Source organism: Parus major, chromosome 19 (genome assembly GCF_001522545.3).
Source record: "Parus major isolate Abel chromosome 19, Parus_major1.1, whole genome shotgun sequence".
Classification (NCBI taxonomy): domain Eukaryota; kingdom Metazoa; phylum Chordata; class Aves; order Passeriformes; family Paridae; genus Parus; species Parus major.
Genome location: NC_031787.1, coordinates 4,291,782 through 4,309,393, shown reverse-complemented (window position 1 = coordinate 4,309,393; position 17,612 = coordinate 4,291,782).

The window sequence follows — 17,612 nt, the reverse complement described above, 5'->3', positions numbered from 1 at the left end:
GGATCTGTGCACACTCTCTCTGGCTGCTGCTGGAGCAGGAGTAGCGAGAGGCAGAGCTCCCGAGTGTTTAAACATGCAAACACACAACCCCTCTCCACAATCAGCAGGGATGGAAATATTGATGGTTGCATTAAAAGTAAATATATTTTTAATTAAATAATTTTCCCCTTCTCCATTCAAGGGGCGTGAAAGCACTCACAGAATTAAAACCGCTGCTTCAATTTCTCTCTCTCTCTCTCTTCTCTGACATATGCCAGGACTAAGATTTCTCCTTCTGCCTTCTCTGCCTTCCCACCATCCCTCTCCATCCAGCTTTTGGCTCTTTAACCCCTTCTTGGCAGCCCAGAAAACACCAAGGCTGGAGCAGAGCAGCTGATTCTCTTCCCTTCTCTCTCCTCCTTCCCCTCAGTCCGGGCTCTGAAGGGCTCATTAATCAGAAGGCAATTAATTCCCCATCACGGGGGCAAATAACAGACACAGACGTTCAATAGCTGCCATTGCCACGCTCCAGCGTTTCTCTGATTCCTGCAAACCCAAATAAAGAGGAGGCAGAGCAAGAGAAACAGTAAATGATTAAACGCTTCATTAACACCCTGCAGAGGCGGGGAGGCCTCGGCTGATTTATCTCCGGTGCCAAAGAGTTCCGAGGTGTGGAGATTTGGGGGTGTAAATAAAGACCCCTTGTCCAGGAAGGACTGGTGAACATGAAACATTTGCAAAATGGGATGGTTTTGCCCCAAAATTGGGTGGAAAACCCTTTTTTTCTCCTTTTGCCCTTGGCTTTGGGACAGGACCCTGCTGGCTCTGTCTCCATCTCGTCCTAAAATGAGTTTTCCCCCATTTCACCTCCCACCGACTGAAAATATAATTAATGAACATTTTCCCGATGTGGAAAATATATTTAAAAAAAAAAAATAAATGGAAAAGAAGCTGTTGCTCCTTTAAATTGTGTTGGTGAGGAGTCAAGAGACGAGGGAGAGTTTTGATACCCAAAACAATGGGTTTGCTCAACCCTGGTGCCCCAATTAATTAGTAGGTGATTGCTGCCCATAGAAAAATTAAGAGTAAACTATTATATTAGTTATTTAATCAGTGAACTTACCAAAAAAAAACAAGACCCATGATTCAAATGCTCTGTTGGTATCATTAATCATAGTTTGGAGCAGAAAATAATTTTATATTATTAAAGCAATTACCACAGAATCATTGACGGTAGCAAAAATTCATTAATCTTTATTCATTACACAATCAGATCGCATTATTTTAGCCCGTTCCATCTTTCCTGCCCGCTCACAGGGATGCCAAAGAAGGGAGAAAAGTGACAAAAGGAACTTTTTTATGATACTAAAGCAGCAGGCTTGGCAGGAACTACTTTTAAATATAATTAATGTAAAAGCATCGGAGGGGCAGCACAAACCTCTCCAAAACATTAATTGCTGTTTTTCTCCACCTCAGGCTGTGATTCCCAAGGGATCAGCGCTCACAACTTGGAGCAGGGATTTATTTTTTTCCCCTTTTTCTTTAGTCTTTAAACTGATTTTGTGTTCGGGGAAAAAGTGGGGGAGCAAAGCTGGTGCTCCCCATCACACCTTGGCCTCCACCAGGTTTGAAACCTTGGGCTTGGGGGTCCCCCAGCCAGAACTGAGCTTCCCCCAAGAAAAATCAAAGCTGTGGAGGCAGCTGAGCTCTGCCAATCTGGGTCAGGCTCTTATCTGCTAGCAAGCAAAAAGAAATTGGCCTGGCTTTTCTTATTTTATCTTCTGAGATGAGTGAAACTGCGGCGCTCATTATGATCGTTATTTGACTTTAATAGCCGAAGAGGTTACCGAAGATCTTTTGATTTGATAGCCAGGAATTTATCTTGATGGGGTTTTTTTTTCCTTCCTTGGGGGAAAAAATAAAGGAAAAAAAAAATAGGAAAAAAATAAAAGGAAAAAATAAAGGGAAAAAAAGGAAGAAAAAGCAAGTTTCTCTCTGGAGACAGCTCCTTAGCCCGTCATTTACAAACGGGGAGGCCGAGCCCCTTTTCCCTTGCTGAGCAGGTTTTCCAAGAGTCCCTTTTCCCCAGAGAAATACAAATTTGTCTTCAAAACATCCCTGCAAAGTAGGCCAGGCCTGTTAATGCTGTTTTGCCGTGGAAAGCCTCAGCAGTTTGCCCCAGGTGCTTGAGGGGGCGTGTGACGGATGCCAAAGTGGGTTTGTGGTTTAGCCCTTCCTTGGGGTGCTCTAGGCTCAGGCTGTCCTGGAGATAAAGGACAATGAAATGTCCCTGGATTTGGGCACTGGCTGTCCCATGGAGAGCCCCAGGATGGTGCTGGGGGCTCCTTTTCCTTCCTCGTGCCAGCTGGACACTGTGGAGGGCAGAGGGACATCTCTACCCAGCTCCTCTTCCAAATCCTCGTGCCGTAATTCCCCGTAATCCTTCTTTCACCCTTTTTTTCCCCACAGAATTGCAGCTCCCGCTTCCTTGCCAGGTTACTCCGGCGTTGTGAAGGGAATGAGGGAGATTTGTCTTTACAAACAAACTGTGGCTCTGCTGATAAATAAAATTGGACACTGAGACATGAAAAAAACAATGGGAAGAACCATAAATTCCATAAGGAATTCCACTGATTTGACACAAGGAAAAGAAAAAGAGGCAGGTGTCATGTATTAGGAGGGGGTTTTAGGTATTTTTAGGCATTTCTGGAAGTCTGTAGCTCTCAGGTACCTCAGCCAGTGGGGAAAGGGAGAGGGAAACGCAGCTGGGAAATTGGGATTAAAAGGAGGCTGCTGAGAGACCCCATTGGAAATTCCCCATGGCCTCGAATAAAGTTTCAGGATTCCTCTGTCTCCTTTTTGGACACAAACCTCAGGTGTTTGTGTGTTGATTTTCCTGACAGTTGTATCGCTGTGGTATGAAACTGGATCAAGAGACTGATCCGATCCCAGCTTCTCCTTTCCCCCCATTTCTGATCCTGCCGAGAAAACTCCGCCAGGCTCTCCCCAAATTTGCTGGCACAGCCCCAGGGGGTCGGCACGAATCCCCATCGCCCCAAACTCCTGGGTTTGGGTTTGAGGAGGCAGCAGCTCTGCTGAAGGCGAGAGGCAAGCCCAGAGCTAATGAAAGAAAAGAGCAATATTGTTTTCCTTCGGAGCGTGTAACAGGTTGTCATGGGGAAGGCGTGTGGGCTTTCCCGCGAAGGGAGCAGCGCTGCCGACCTTTGGAGAGCGTTTGCTCAGAGCTCTCCGCGCATCCCTGGGCTCCGGGAACCCGCGGGCTGCTGCTGCTGCCTCAGCCCTGTCCCCTCATCCTGCTGCATCCTCCTCTCCACGCCCCCAACCCCAAACGTGCCGCCCCAGAATGCGCCATTGCTGGGGGAACGGCTTTCCATTAAACGGGAAATCGAGATTCTGTCTAAGGAAAGTATTTTTTTATTGCCCAGAGTGGTGGTGGATGCTCCATCCCTGAAAATATTCAAGGCCACGTTGGATGGGGCTCTGAACAACCTGATTTTGATGGAGGTGTCCCTGCTCTGTGCTGGAGGGTTGCCCTTGAGCAGCTTTAAAGGTTCCTTCCAACCCAAAGCGCTCTGTGCTTCTCTGATGCTCCAGAGCCTGGCACTGCACAAAAGTCACGGAGTCCCCGGGAAAATGTCTAAAAAGCAGCTGGAATTGGCCCCAAATCAAACCCACAATTCCCAAACCCTCCTGAGCTGGAGCACCACAGGCACACCGGAGTTACAGCACCTGGATAAACACAGGATCAGCTGCTCACGTTTCCTTCCCTGTCTTTGGCTATGATCCATCCAGTAATTTCAGGGATTCAAGTACTTATTCCTTCATTTTCTGGAAAAAGTGCAGGAGATAAAGACTTAAGCCGGCCTCCATCCTGAGCTTGGAGATACCGAGCTGGGATGTGAGGTTTAGAGCTGGGACCACACCAATTAACCACACCAATTAACCACACCAATTAGCAGCAGTTGACAACTGCGTGCAGGCAAACCACGATGCCCAGCAATCCCAAACTCAGCTGGGGGAGGAGGAGATGGAATTGTCCCGTCCAGGGAAACCACCCCATTCCCAACGCTGCCTGTTGGTCTCCAGGAAAGCAGAAATTCCCCAAAATGTTTGCTTAGAAGTGGAGCCACCCCTCGGATGGGCACTCAGGAGGGGACAGGGGCTCTCCCAGCCCTGGATGTTCCCAGCACGGCTCTGCAGGCTGATCTGCCTGCAATCACATCTCCCACCCCTTCTGCAGGCTGCTGCCTCTGTGCTGTGTTCTGGAAGCAGCTTAAAGAGCTTTTGATAGCATTGCTGGGAGAAAATGAACCTGTTAATACTGCTATTTGCCGCGCAGAGGATTCACGCCCAGAACACTTTCTCGCAGCAATGATCATTTTTAGCTGTGAGAATGAATTAGCCCTTCCACTGCAAAGCTATTTGCATCGCAGAGAGGTCACGGAGGAGCAGCAAAGTGATTATTTGGGGGTAAGGCCCTGTCTTAGCCTTGAGGAGATGTGGGTTTAATTCTCATTTTTAACTCCCCGTTGCCAGCCACCTCCTGCACCCTCAAAATCTGTTTGTGCAGGGGCAGCACGAGGGCTGTGAACACACCTGCAGATAACCTGCTGCTCCCAGCCCGCTAATGGAAGCTCGGGGTTTGTTCTGGCAGCACTGGGTGGTTTCATCACCCTCAGCTTGCTGAGTTTGCTCACAGCAACTGAACCACAATTTGGGAGATCCGTGGAGCTAAACCAGGCTCTCGCTGATCCCAGCTGCTCCTGAACCCAGCCCTGCTCCCAGGAAGGGTCTGGACCCCGGGGTGGGAATTAATTACAGGCCACATTTCAATAGCAAAGAGGCCAGAATGATAATTATCCCTCTGGGGCTGCTTCTGAGCATGCCAAGCAGAGTTTCCTTGGCAGGGCACTGGGAGAGGGGCTGGTTTGAGCTGTGGGGATGGGATCCGCCTGAAAAAGGGATTTATTGTGTTTTTGATTTGTTAATGGTCACAAAGGTTCTTATCCAACCCTTCCAAACCCAGGCTCTGCCTGAAAAAGGGATTTATTGTGTTTTGCACCCATTAATGGTCACAACAATTCTTATTCAGTCCTTCCATCCCCAGGCTGGGCTCTCATGGCTTCTCCAAGGCAAGGAGACCTTTCTAAGGCAAGAGTTGGCATTGTTCCCAATGGGACAGGAGTCCAGGATGGATATTCCCAAATCCTGACCTAGTATCCAAAGCCAGCTCCTCCAGGTTGCCCATGATGAAATGCAGGGCTTCCCTGCCTGGCTCTGGTTTTCCCCACCGAGTGGTAAACAAACTCTTCTCACTCACACCATTTACTCCCTTCTCCACCTTCCCCTGTTCCTAATTATCCTGAGGAGATTGATAAACCCAGCTCTGCTGCTCTGGTTACAGGTCACTTCCCACCGCAGTGAGGAGTGCAGGGATCGATAGCCAGAAATAGTGGTTGGGAATCAAATTCCCTGAGCTGAACTGGAAGGGAGGAGGAGGAGGAGGAGGAGGAGGAGGTCTCATTCCAGCAGTGTCTGGCTCTCTTTGCCCCGCAGGAGCAGGATGTGGAGCTGAAGGGAGGCAAGATGATGCCAGGATTCAGCCCCTCATTTATATTTGGGACAATCCTGGAGAAGCTCACAGGGAAAGAGGAATGTTGAGGGCTCTGGGAGTCTTTTGGAGGCAGCTTCACACCACGAGTAGCTTCAGGCAGGATTTTAACACTGCCTGTGCAGCCCACAGTGAGAGCTCTGCGTGACTGAAAAACCAGGCTGGTGGCAGCCAAGGAGGAACAGGTGGAAGGAGGACAAAAAGGAATAAACTGACTTTGTTTTTAAAGCAGAAAAGGGCCAGCCCTCAGCACTGACATCCTGAGGATGGGCAGCAGGTTTGGGATGCAGAGAGAGGGAGGTTTGTTGCCCTGACAGGGGTTTGGGATGATGGAGCTGGAGGAACACGAGCGAGCAGCTCCCACTGCGCAGCTGAGCAGCTCCAGCAGGGGTGGGAACGGCTGCTGGGGAGGCTGAACAGGGGAAATGACAGTGTTGGTTTTTATTCCTGCTAGTGATAAACTATAATTTGCATGTTTAACAAATGCTTCAGGCTTTTGCAAGCTTGCAGGGTGCCAGGCTTGGCTGTGCCCAGGTAAGGGGCGGTTTTGGGAGAGGCACGTTGGTCAAACTCTTGCTCCCGCTCTAAAGCTGGGATAAGGGTGTGAAAATTTCCACAGGGGACAGATTTTTTGGGGTTTAAAAATCTGTCTCAAGCCATCTCCAAAGTACCTTCTCTTCCTGGTGGGATGAGATCTAGGAATGCTGTCTGACTCCACATCTCACGGCACTTCTCAAGGAGGGATGGGAAATAAAGGAAATTCTCCATCCTCTAACCCAGCAATCCCCTCAGCTGCTGTCCTGTGCTTCCAGAGGAGCTGGGAGCTGCAGGGCCATGAAATTCCAAATCTCCCTCAGCCTCTCTGCTCTGGAGAGGCTGGTGGACCCTCCAAACAGAGAGCAGCTGCCAGGCTGGGAGAGAAAACCATCCAACCACTTCCCCACCACACTTTCCCAGCCACCCAAACTCCAGCTGGAGCAAGGCAGGGCTTCACCCAGGAAAGAATTTTGGAGGAAAAGCCAAGGGAGATTGGCAGCTTTTGCTTTTCAGAAATTGCCTTTCCCTCCAACATCTGCTCCCACACCTGGAGCCAGGGTTTTCCTGGGGCTCCAGGTTTTCCTGCCCATTGCTCGGGGCTGGTGCTGCACTCAAGGGATGCTCTGGCACCAGGCAAGGGGGTTCCTCCACTCTGTGCCTGCTCACACATGGGGTTTACAGGATATCCAACAGGATTTATCCATCACAGCAACAGGAATTTAACCATCACAGCAAAATGCACAGAAACACCACAAGCAAAGCGGGAAAATGCAGCCAAACCACCTCCTGTGCCCCTTGCTCCAGATAAGCACCTGCTTCCCTCTGGTCTGGATCCTCTGAACTGACTCAATTTCTCCTTGCCCAGGTCCCAAACCCCCATTTTTTCCCCCAAAGTCCCCCTGGCACTGTCCCCATCTCCCTCACACTCTGCTCGTGGCTGTTTCTGTGGAGCCCCTCTGTGCTTCTCCAGCTCTCAGGGTATAAATATGGTGTGAGATAAATATTGTCATGGCACATTACCCTGGTCCTTCCTCAGCCATACACGCTGCAGACAGAGTTATGCATCTATTTATGTGTGTGTATATATCTAATTATACTGTATAAACTGTATACCCACCTCTCTATTGTGTATATTTAATAGGAACGCCAGCTAATTGCCCTCACTAAATATATATGGGGATTAACTGTATTGACATTAAATTTACTGGTAATCTCCTCAAAAATAAACACCCCAAATAAAACAAACACATAAAATAAAAGTAGGGGACATCACAGTTTTTATGTTTGGTTCTTTCCACCGCACTCAAGGCTGGGGTTTTGCCAAGTGAGAGCGCTGAGGTCTTCAAAGCCTTTTCCACAGGCATCCCCCAGGGAGTTGTTGGCTCCTCCTGGAGGTGTTTGCAGCTGCAGAGAGCCCGGTGTGTGGTGGCAGGAGAGCTGCTCCAGCTCTCACATCTTCTTCCAGCCAAGAAAGAGGCGCCACTTGAGGCTCTGTTATTTTTGGGGGGCGCAACTCGAGCTCGGGGTGTGCACAAGGGAACTGCTCAGCCCAGTGCCAGCCCAGGCTGCTGTGGGGACGGGGATGGATCTGAGCCTCCTTCATCAGGGCAGGGAAGCTCCTGCTGGAATGGCACGTGCCAAAGCTGTGTCATCCAGCAGATTATCCAGCAGGAATTCCGCAGGGCCCGAACCAGCCACCGACAGCTGGGTCATGTGGAGCCTCAGATCTTCCCCTGCTCTGTTCTGGCTGCACCAGGAACCCCTGACAATGCTAAAGCTGCTGTTTTAACATTCCAGCATTATCTGTCTGTGCAGCCCTCCTGGCTGCTGTGCTGCTAATTATTTGGTTGGGATCGTTTTTGTCCTGCTCCTTCATGCTGGCGATGGATGTGCAGCCTCTCGGGAGTGAGGAACCCCGTGGAGCTTCCAGCCAGGATCCAGAAAGGACAGGGAGCCTTTGACCCCTGCCATAAATCCTCAGTTCTCGTGGATTGGGTTCTTTTAACCAGCCAGATGAGTGTTCCCATCCACCTTCCTCAGCTCATTAATTTATTTAATCCCACGCCTCGCCGCTTTGCAGACCTCTGGTTCCCCCGGAGGGAGATGCTGCTCCAAGCGCTGTCCAACGTGCCCTGCCGAGCTGCCCCCTCTGCAAGGGCAAAACTCACCCAGCCACAGCTCTCTGAACCTCCTGTCACCCTTTTTCACCCCCTCCTCTGCCACAGACACGCATCAAGGGAAGCTGGGCAGTCGTGACTCCTTCCTTTCCTCCCTCTTCACCACTTCTCCCTGCCAGGTGCCTCCTCTCTCCCTGCAAAGCCCTGAGGGAAACACTGTCTGGGCTATTTTGAGCCCATATGTTAAATTCATGTTCTTGCTGCTCTCCTGGATCCTGGGTTAATTGACAGGAGCAAAAGGCAGAGGGAAGAGGCCTCTCCAAACACTCACACGTGGGTGCACACGTGGCCCTGAGGCTCCTGGGTGTCTCCACCTGGCCTGGAGATCCCCCTGGCAGTGGAGAAGAAGCGAGGTGGCTCCAAGGTGTCACCTGGCCCAGGTGTGTGAGGGGTTGGGGGTCGGGTTTGATGCTCCCTGTGACAACATCTTATCACCCCCTCAGTTCCCACGGCACCTGCTACCCTAAAATGGACCCACACTCGTTCTCCTCAGCCCACCTGAGCTGTTTTCCCCCACCTGCAAACCTCTTTCCAATTCATTCCTGGGATACTGCTATCCCTGATGTTGTCCTTACCCTTCCTGTCCTCGTGTCACAGGCTCTGTGAATCCACCACGGAAATATCCGGGCCCAGGAGAAATCCCGTGTGCTCCTATGTGCCTCCTCCTGCCTTCCCAAGCGAGCTGCACCACCATGCATCCATCATTCATGGAAAATCCCTCTCCCTTTGGGACACAGCAAATGCTTTGGCAATGGGAAAAACAAAAAAAACCCAACCCAGCACCCGTTGGATCTCTTAATTTGCCGGGGCTGGGAGCTGGCAGATGAATATCTTAAATAACTAATGGTGACTCAGAGGAGCATTAAACAAAGATAACATTGTCACTTCTTCTCTGTTCCTCTTTTGTTTCTCACTCTTCAGCTTTCCTGCTGGTTTATTATCTGCCCAGCTTTCCTTCTGAGGCTCTTGTTGCTGTGACAGGGTGTGCATTATCTGCAGCAGCCTCTTCCCTGGCCTGTGGTACCCCCAGGGCAGGGCTAAAGCGGGGGATGCACAAAGGGACACCCCAGAACCTGCCCCAGGCTCTGGGGGTGGCTGGGCCTGGGAGGGTCGGGTCTCTCTCTCCACTCAACCATCTCCAGTTTGGAGAGATGCTGAGACTGAGATTCCAGCCCAGAATCTGAGCTGGCTTTTCAGAAATCAGGTTTTTCAGGGCAGGGGTGATCTGCGCTGGGCCGCAGGAGCTCTGCAGCTCCAGGGTGAGCTGATAATCCCAGTAAACACCACCGGGAGCTCTCCCATTCCCTGGATCCCTGGATTTGGGACGTGCTGGTTGCAAGGTTCCCATGTCCCACTGTTATTTGGGGAAGGAGCTGCAGCTTTGTGACCCCCCCCCTCACAAAGCCTAAACCCAGCAGGGCCATCCCAGCCTCCTCCTCGATAAAATCCGTGCCACAACGGGAATCACCCGCTGAGGGAAGGAACCACCTCCCTCACATCCAGGCTCCCAAGGACCAGGATTACTCTGCCCATGCTTGGTATTGGAAAAACATCTTCAAAGCTGAGGAATGGCTGCATAAAAGGCTCTGGGCCGGCCTTGGGGAAGTAGGAAATCTCATTAGGAATTAGCTTGGGATCAAATAGGATCTCTCAAGTGATTCTGGAAGGCCAGGTCAGTCTGAGGGAGAAGTGCTTGATGATCAGAGCCACCTCGGATTTCTTTGAAGAAAAGCACCGCATGAAATTTTGATATCACTAAGTATTTAACAGATCTAATTTACAAAGCACTGTTGCTCCCAATTCCCAGAGTGCTGAAAATCCTGCAACCTATTTCTTTACAAGTACGACTCCACTTCATTCATGGCTTTTAATGCAGCGAGATGTTCAACAGCTGCACGGAATGATTTAGGACAGGAGCCTTTTGGAAGCACACCAGGCTCTGCTGTACCTTCACCAGCCAGGAGACTTCTGGAGCTCTGTGCTCACAGGAGGGACCAGGGGTTTGTCACTCAGCCTGGAAGTGGCGTTAGCAGAAGCTGTGAAAGGAACTTTGCCCGCTCAGGAGTTATCCCAGGACGAGCAGCTTCTGCTCAGGGGAACTTCCAAACGAAGGGAGTGGCCAAAATGTCCCCAAATCCCACATTTGTAGGGATCCCACAGTGGTTTGTGGGCACTTTTATCGTGCTCTGGTGTCCCTTTGCGGGGTGGCTGCGTGTCTGGCCGTGGGACAGAGGGGACTGTGACACGTGTGGGCAGCAGCTGTGACCACTTTGGTGTGACCAAAGTGACAACTGCTCCCCAAGGGAGCTGCCACTCCTTAATTAGGGACAGCCACACCTCAGCCAGGTGCTGGGAAATCCTGGGATCTGCCTGCTCCTCAGATCCCTCCCATCCTGGCCGTGCCCAGCGTCTCAGCAGAGATAAAACCTCACAGTGGTGCCACACGAGGTCAGGCCTTGCTCCCTCTGTGACACCAGCCCAGAATTCCACATGACAACGGAATGTTCCAACACCGCTGCACAACCCCTGCCAGAATCCCCAAAGCCAGGGTGGATACCATCCAGCTCCTCGTGGAAGTGTTCTGAAGACATTAATCTCCTGTCAGGACCAAACAGAGAAGTATCCGGGATTTCGGTGAGTCTTGTAAGAACATCGGGGTTTTTAATAAATATTTGAGCAGCTTCTCTGCTCCTGCTGGCTCCAGGGAGAGCTGAGAGCAGGGAAGTGTCCATCAAAGCAGGTGGGCTCGGGAATGGGAGCAGGGAGAGAGCTGGCTCATGCCAGTCATCGACCTCTGCTGCCTTCCCTGCACACACATCCCTTGTGGAGACTTTTCCAGGTGGGAAACACCCTGACTGTAGCTTTTCTTAACAAAAAAAATTGGGATTTTGAAGAGCTCGGGTTTATTGCCAGCCTCAGCCTTCCTCCACAGCCTCTCACCCTCTTTCCTCCCTGGAAATTTGTTTAAAAGACAGATGTTTGCTTGGTGAACTCAGCTGGAAGTAACTTGCCTTTGACAAATCTCTCACCTGGGGAGGTTCTGAGCACCCACAATTGGTTTGTACATGAAAGGCACCCGGTTTCAGAAGCTTTCTCAGCCAGAGTCTCTGAACATTCCATGGCAGAGCCAGTTAAAAGAAGGTAATAAGTATCTTAAACTAAAACAACAACAAAAAAATTCAATCTCCCCAAAAAAAACAACTGAAAAGCAAAAAAAACCCCAACTGATAAACCAAAAAAACCCCAACTGAAAAACAAAAAAAACCCAACTGATAAACCAAAAAAACCCCAATTGATAAACCAAAAAAACCCAACTGAAAAACAAAAAAAAAACCCCAACTGAAAAACAAAAAAACCCAACTGGAAAACAAAAAAAAACCAACTGGAAAACAAAAAAAAAAAAACCCAACTGAAAAACAAAAAAACCCAACTGAAAAACAAAAAAAAACCAACTGAAAAACAAAAACAAAAAAAACCAAACCAACTGATAAACCAAAAAAAAAAAACCAAAATAAAAAAAACCCAAGAATTTTTATTTTCATGCCAAATGCTTAGGAGGAATTAAAAAATTTCTGTATTTCTGTGCCTGCTGGAACACAAGAAGATGAAAGTGAACCCCCTGCTCTTCCCACTTGGATTTCATTTTGACCAAAGAAAAATTCTTTCCTCATGATTAATTCCCCCAGTTCCCTCTGTTAACATAATCTTGGGAAATGGAAAAGAAGAAATGGGGAAAAAATAAGAAATAGAGGGAAAAATCATTTGCATTGAGCTTGCTCTTCTTTTGGAGATGGAAACAAACACCACGTGCAGGAAGATAATGGGATAATAATGGTGAGGAAACAGTGGGGAAGTCAGGACACCTTCCCCTTGCTGCCACTCTGCTCCCAAGGCAAATTAATTTGTATTTCTTACCCCAGAAGGCAGTGCAGGAGCAGGAATGAAATATCTCCATCCCTGGAGCTCCTGCTGGGCTTTGCCACCTGCCCTGGCCACTGTTGAGCAGCTCCAGGGTGGTGACAAAGACCTGTGGGAGCAAGTCCTGATCCTCTCCAGGAGGCAAGGCCAGAACATCGCCAAACTAGGCTGGTTAGAACGGTCCCTGCCTCTGTGATTAAGGGAATTCATAAATATTCAATGTTTCTTGGCAGCTGGGAGTGCTTCACTTGTTCCAAGTATCTCAGGGGGGATGGGGAAGGCAGGATGAGCCTCAGCATTTCTGACACCCCGCAGAGACAATGAGCCGGGGAAGGAGAGCGCTCCTCTCCTTGCAGGGAAACGTCTCACGTCGGGTGATTTGAATAATTCAGCCTTCCACTGGTCTCTTTAAATGTTTGATGCCTGGGAGTTGAGCTTTAAGATCTGACCTCCTGTGAAGCTCAGGGTTTGGGTTGGGTGCTGCGTGCTTTCCCTGCTGGTGGTTTAAACAACTTCCCGCGCTCTGGCCAAGTCCAAGAGCACAGATTTCTTCCTTCACCGTGTGAAATTCTGCTGCTCTCACACCAGAAAACATCAACCATCCTGTTCTGGGCTGTGCTTGGGAGAGGAGAAAAGAGCAGCAATAACGAGTGAGGATAAAAATGCTTAATTACATCCTGCTCCTATTAGGGACACCAAGCAGAGCTGTAGGGAATGGATGGAGCCAGGCACCACCGTGAGCACGGGAAGGGGGGCTTGGGTGGGTTCCCAGCAGCCAAACCCTGTGGGAACTGAGGCCACTGCCCTGTCCCAGAGCTCTGGGGTGGCACAAGGCACCGGTGTCCCCCAGTCCAAAGGTCCTCAGTGGTCACTGAATGGTCCTGAACCCCTCTGAGGGAACATCCCAGCTGCTGCCTCAATCTGCTGGGAGAAGCTCCATCCCTCTGTCTTCCACAGCAGCAGGGGACGGTGCTTTTTGCGGATTTCTGGTCAATCCCCAGGATTTCAAGACCTCCTGGTGGAGTTGGGATGCTTGAACCTCCTCTGACTGATCGGATTTAGGCCACTCTCAGAGACAGGACGCGGTACAAAACGCATTTTGAGTATGGCCAGGTTGGGAGATGCCAACATCCAAACAGCCGCACCATTCCTGCTCTCCCAGCCACTGGCACATTGCCACAGGCAGAAACTCAGTGTCCCACAGCTAGAGTTTGCCACCAGCTTTGTTCAGGAGAGACCCTTCACTTCCATGTGAGATCCTGATCTTGCAAACCCTTATCCTAAATTATCCATGAAATGTGTGGCCATGAGTTATGCATGAGATGAATTATCCATGAACCGGGTTGGTCGCCTTCTCTCTTTGTCAACTCTGGAGGTTCCAGACAGGTATCAAAGCACGGAGTAGGTCGGGATTTTTCCCCCCTCTCCCAAAAATCTGCATTTTACAAATGTACAAAACCAGGGAAAGAGCTGAAATATTCAGTGGGTCGTGATGGAAGAACACAGAAGGCTGGCTGGGAGTGCACAGGGTCGGCCTTTCCCCAAAGAGGCACTTTCAGATCCTAAATCCATTCCGTGGTTACTCATTCCCCTTGGGAGTTCCAGGAAGGATGGAGACAACCTGTCTGTCTCTGACAGCACCCTCCCACACCCAAGCTGGTGGTGACCTGGAGCTTGGGATACAGACACAGCAAATCCTCAGTTTTGGTGGATATCTCTTGGTTTTGCTGTGAAAGTTTAAGGTAGAGTTGTGTTGTTGTTCTGGAGGCAACTCGGTCAGTTTATAGAAGGGAGGGGGAGAGAGAGGATTCTGGAAATCTGGTATTTTTCCAGGGGTAAAAGACGTGAGGGTTTATTGAGAATTCCTGCCCAGCTGCCTTATTTCCCACCCCGCTAACCTTGTGATTTATCCCCGCTCAAGACCAGCACCCATGTCATCACCAGCTTTCCAGTGCGAAGCCCGCAGCCTGTCCTTGCCGGAATGCACACCCTACCACACCTCCAGGGACATCCGCTACATCTTCCTGGAGAGCTGCAGGAACATCCCTGCGTCCCACACCCTGCATGGGCCAGGAGCCAGCACCGTCCCCCACGGCCCTGCGCCCTGCCACCCTACAGCCCAGCACTACCTCAGCACGGATGAAGACTGCGATTTCTCTCTTCTCCCCGCCTTCCTCGCCTTCTCCACGCGCGTGGGGATGGAAGCCGCGGATGTGAGAGGCTCCCCCGACGCCAAGAAAAGGCTGCCGGTGTTCCGCCAGCTCTGCGGAGAGGCCGTGGAGGAGCTGAAGAAGTTTCCTGGCGCCCAAGCGGCGCCGGGCAACGCCAAAGGCTGGAGGATCACGCAGGCGGCCGCGTGCCCGACCTGCAACAAGGCATGAACTGACTCTGAGATAATGTCTGCAAAAAATATAATATTGATGGTGTCCTTCCATGACACGGGGGTCAGTGGAGACGTGGTGTGAGCTCAGAGGCGCTGGCAGACGCGGGGTGGGCGAGTGGGAGGATGGAATGGGGTGGTGTCGGCTGCTTGGGATGTCCCTTCCGCTCTCAGGGTGCTGTGGCACGCTGCCAGCCAAATCAGCTTCGACATCCAGCTCCAGCCCTCTCACTCAGCCCTCCTCAGCACTCCAGGAATAAAGGAAAACTTCCTCCTCCACATCCTGGGCTGCCACCCACAGCCCCTTCCCCGAGCATCCTCTCCAGCTGCTGAACTGGAGGGAAATGTGTTGGGAAAAGCATGGAGTGCGAGTGGGGAAATAAAAAACACGTGAAAGGGGAGAAAGCAAACAGGAGATCTCACGTGAGAGCGGCTGGGAGGGAATTCGGGAGCTTTTCCACTGCTTAAATCTGGAAATAGAGTGACAATGAGAAGAAATGTCCCACAAATCAATTAGTAATAAACAGGACTCCAGGGGCTTGGCATCTCTGTCGTTCTGAGATGTGTTCCTTAAAGGAAGTGCTTACATCCAAAGATCCCAGCCCCAGGCTGGCAGGATCTTCTGAATGGGAGTGTGAAACCAGCTCAGGAGAAAAGAGGGAGACACAGAGGAGAGTGCAATGGTTTGGAGCCAAAGAGGGATAGCATGCTGCTGAAGGAAAATGGCACGATCAAAAAACAAGAGGAAAACCAGATTGGGGGGAAAACCAGTCCTGGAGAACCTCGGGAACAGCTGGATCAGTGAGGGGGGAATTGGAGGAGGAAATGCTGAGCCAGCTGCGTATTTGGGACCAAAGAGCAGAAGGCTCTGGGGTCTGCAAGGAAAACCAGGAAAAAAAAGGAGAATTTAAGCTAAAAGCTGTTGATTGTCCTTTACTCTGGGACAGTAACAGCGGCAGAATCCCACAGGAATTGATTGCAGGTACCAGCCCTGGGCTGGAGGAGTTCTGAGGGAGGTCTGAGACCTTGTCAGACTTTGCTCCTGCAATCCAACAGGCTCATCAAGGCTTGATGCCATGGGAAAGGTTTGAGGATGCTGAGCTATTTCCAGAGAGCAAATTCCCCCCTGGTTACGTTTGGCTGTTGAGTGCTGACATTAAGGCTGACAAATCTCAGGAGAGCTCAGGGAGAAACAGAGGGACCTGGAGATATCACAAAATCATCATTCCTGCCTCCACACACAGGGACTGGAATGTGATTATTGGAATCAGGCTCTGGCAAGGATAGACCAGAGGAAAAGGACAGGTTAGGCTGGTGAAAATAAAAGTTGTTTGGGGAAAGAACTCTGCAAGGAGTTTGTAGGTCATGCTGGAGCCTGAGTTTAGATCTTCCCAGTCAGACTGGGACTGAGTCATCATGGAGGCTTTAATTTTTGAGGCACAGATTGCAGAGCAAATGTTGCTTATTGCAGGCACCACTTATTCCTGAGCACGATAATAAACAGATTTTGTCTCCAAATGGTTACTGATCCAGGACGACACGAGGCTATTTTAGTAGGATTCCAGGGAATGTGAAGACATTACAGGAGAGGTTGACCTAGAAAATAAACATGGGGCCAGTGATCAGAAGTCGATGCCATTTCAATGAAATGGAAGGAGGTATTAAAGCAGGTCAGTAGCTGGGGCTATTTGAGATGAATTAGCACACGAAATTACCAAGGTGGCAACGAGGACTTTTCCTGCATCCAGCAAGCTGGGAGTGGGACCATATGCCTGGAGTTTACCAAACACAGCTCCCACGCTGAGGGAAATGGGGCAGAGCAATCGTGACAGCTAAAGAGCTTCCTTCTGACCTCAGGAGCTCGCTTCCATTTCCAGCCACTTTTGGAGGAGAGTCTAAAATAATAGTTTTATCAAGGATGGATCATGAGCTGTTCAAACACGTCCCCCAATGGCCACAAGGCCACACCCTGCAGTAAGAAGCCAAAAATGAGGCAGGGCCTGAAGGAGCTGCCAAAATTTCCTCCCCTGAGAAGATGAGGAGCAGAACCACCTTGGGAGAGCAGTGACAGGAACTCAGGGCTGCTGCTTCTGGGCTGGAAATGAGATTTCACTGGTAGACCTTGAACTCTACGATGCAAACCTGGGGACACTGGCTGGCACCCCGCTTGGAAAGGGGGAGCAGCTGTTTGAGGCATGAAAACCTGGGACAACCCATCCGTGTGGGCCCTGCAGGAGATGGATTCCACCTGTACAAGCAGAGTTCCTCAAACAATGGCCCAGGGACTCGCCTCTTTGGCATCTCCATAGATGGATTTGGCACGGAGAGACAGGCTGGCTTTAGGAGGATTGCTGATTCCCCAAAGCTGGAGGGAATCTGTTTCTCCTGTGGGAGAAACTGGGTGGCCTTGAGGAACAGCAGCTGCAGAGACTCTCCTGTGAAAGAAGCTGGGAGCTCAGACACTGGGAAGAAGGAAGGGAAAGGCAGGGATGAACCTGCCTCTCATGAATCTCTGATGTAATGTGCCTCTGGAAAAGGCAAATTCCAGAGCAGAAAGTGTCAGGGGAAATGTTCCCCTTAGAGAAAAGCTGTGTTTGGAGCCCTGAACTCAGCAGAGGGAGAGCAGCAGAGGTGGGACAATGCTGGGGTGAAGATCCTGCCCTGAGAACCTGCGAGGGTTTGGCGAAAGTGGAGCGCAAAGGGAAGGGATGGAGCTGAGAGAGGAGCACAGGAAAACAGGGAAGAGAGTTATTTGAGGCTGGCAGTTGATGGGATGGAGATAAAAAGCCCAAGGACATCCTTCAGCTGGAATTAGAGGATCCTTCACCACGCAAAGATCAAATCAGTGGGACACACTGCAATTCTGAGGAGCTGGGGATGGGGAACTGAGTGAGAGGCCAGATCTGTTCAGGAAGGGGAGGATGTTCTGTCTCACTGAGGGGAATTTCAGGTTGGTGACCAGGAGATCCTGAGCAATCTCTCTACCCCA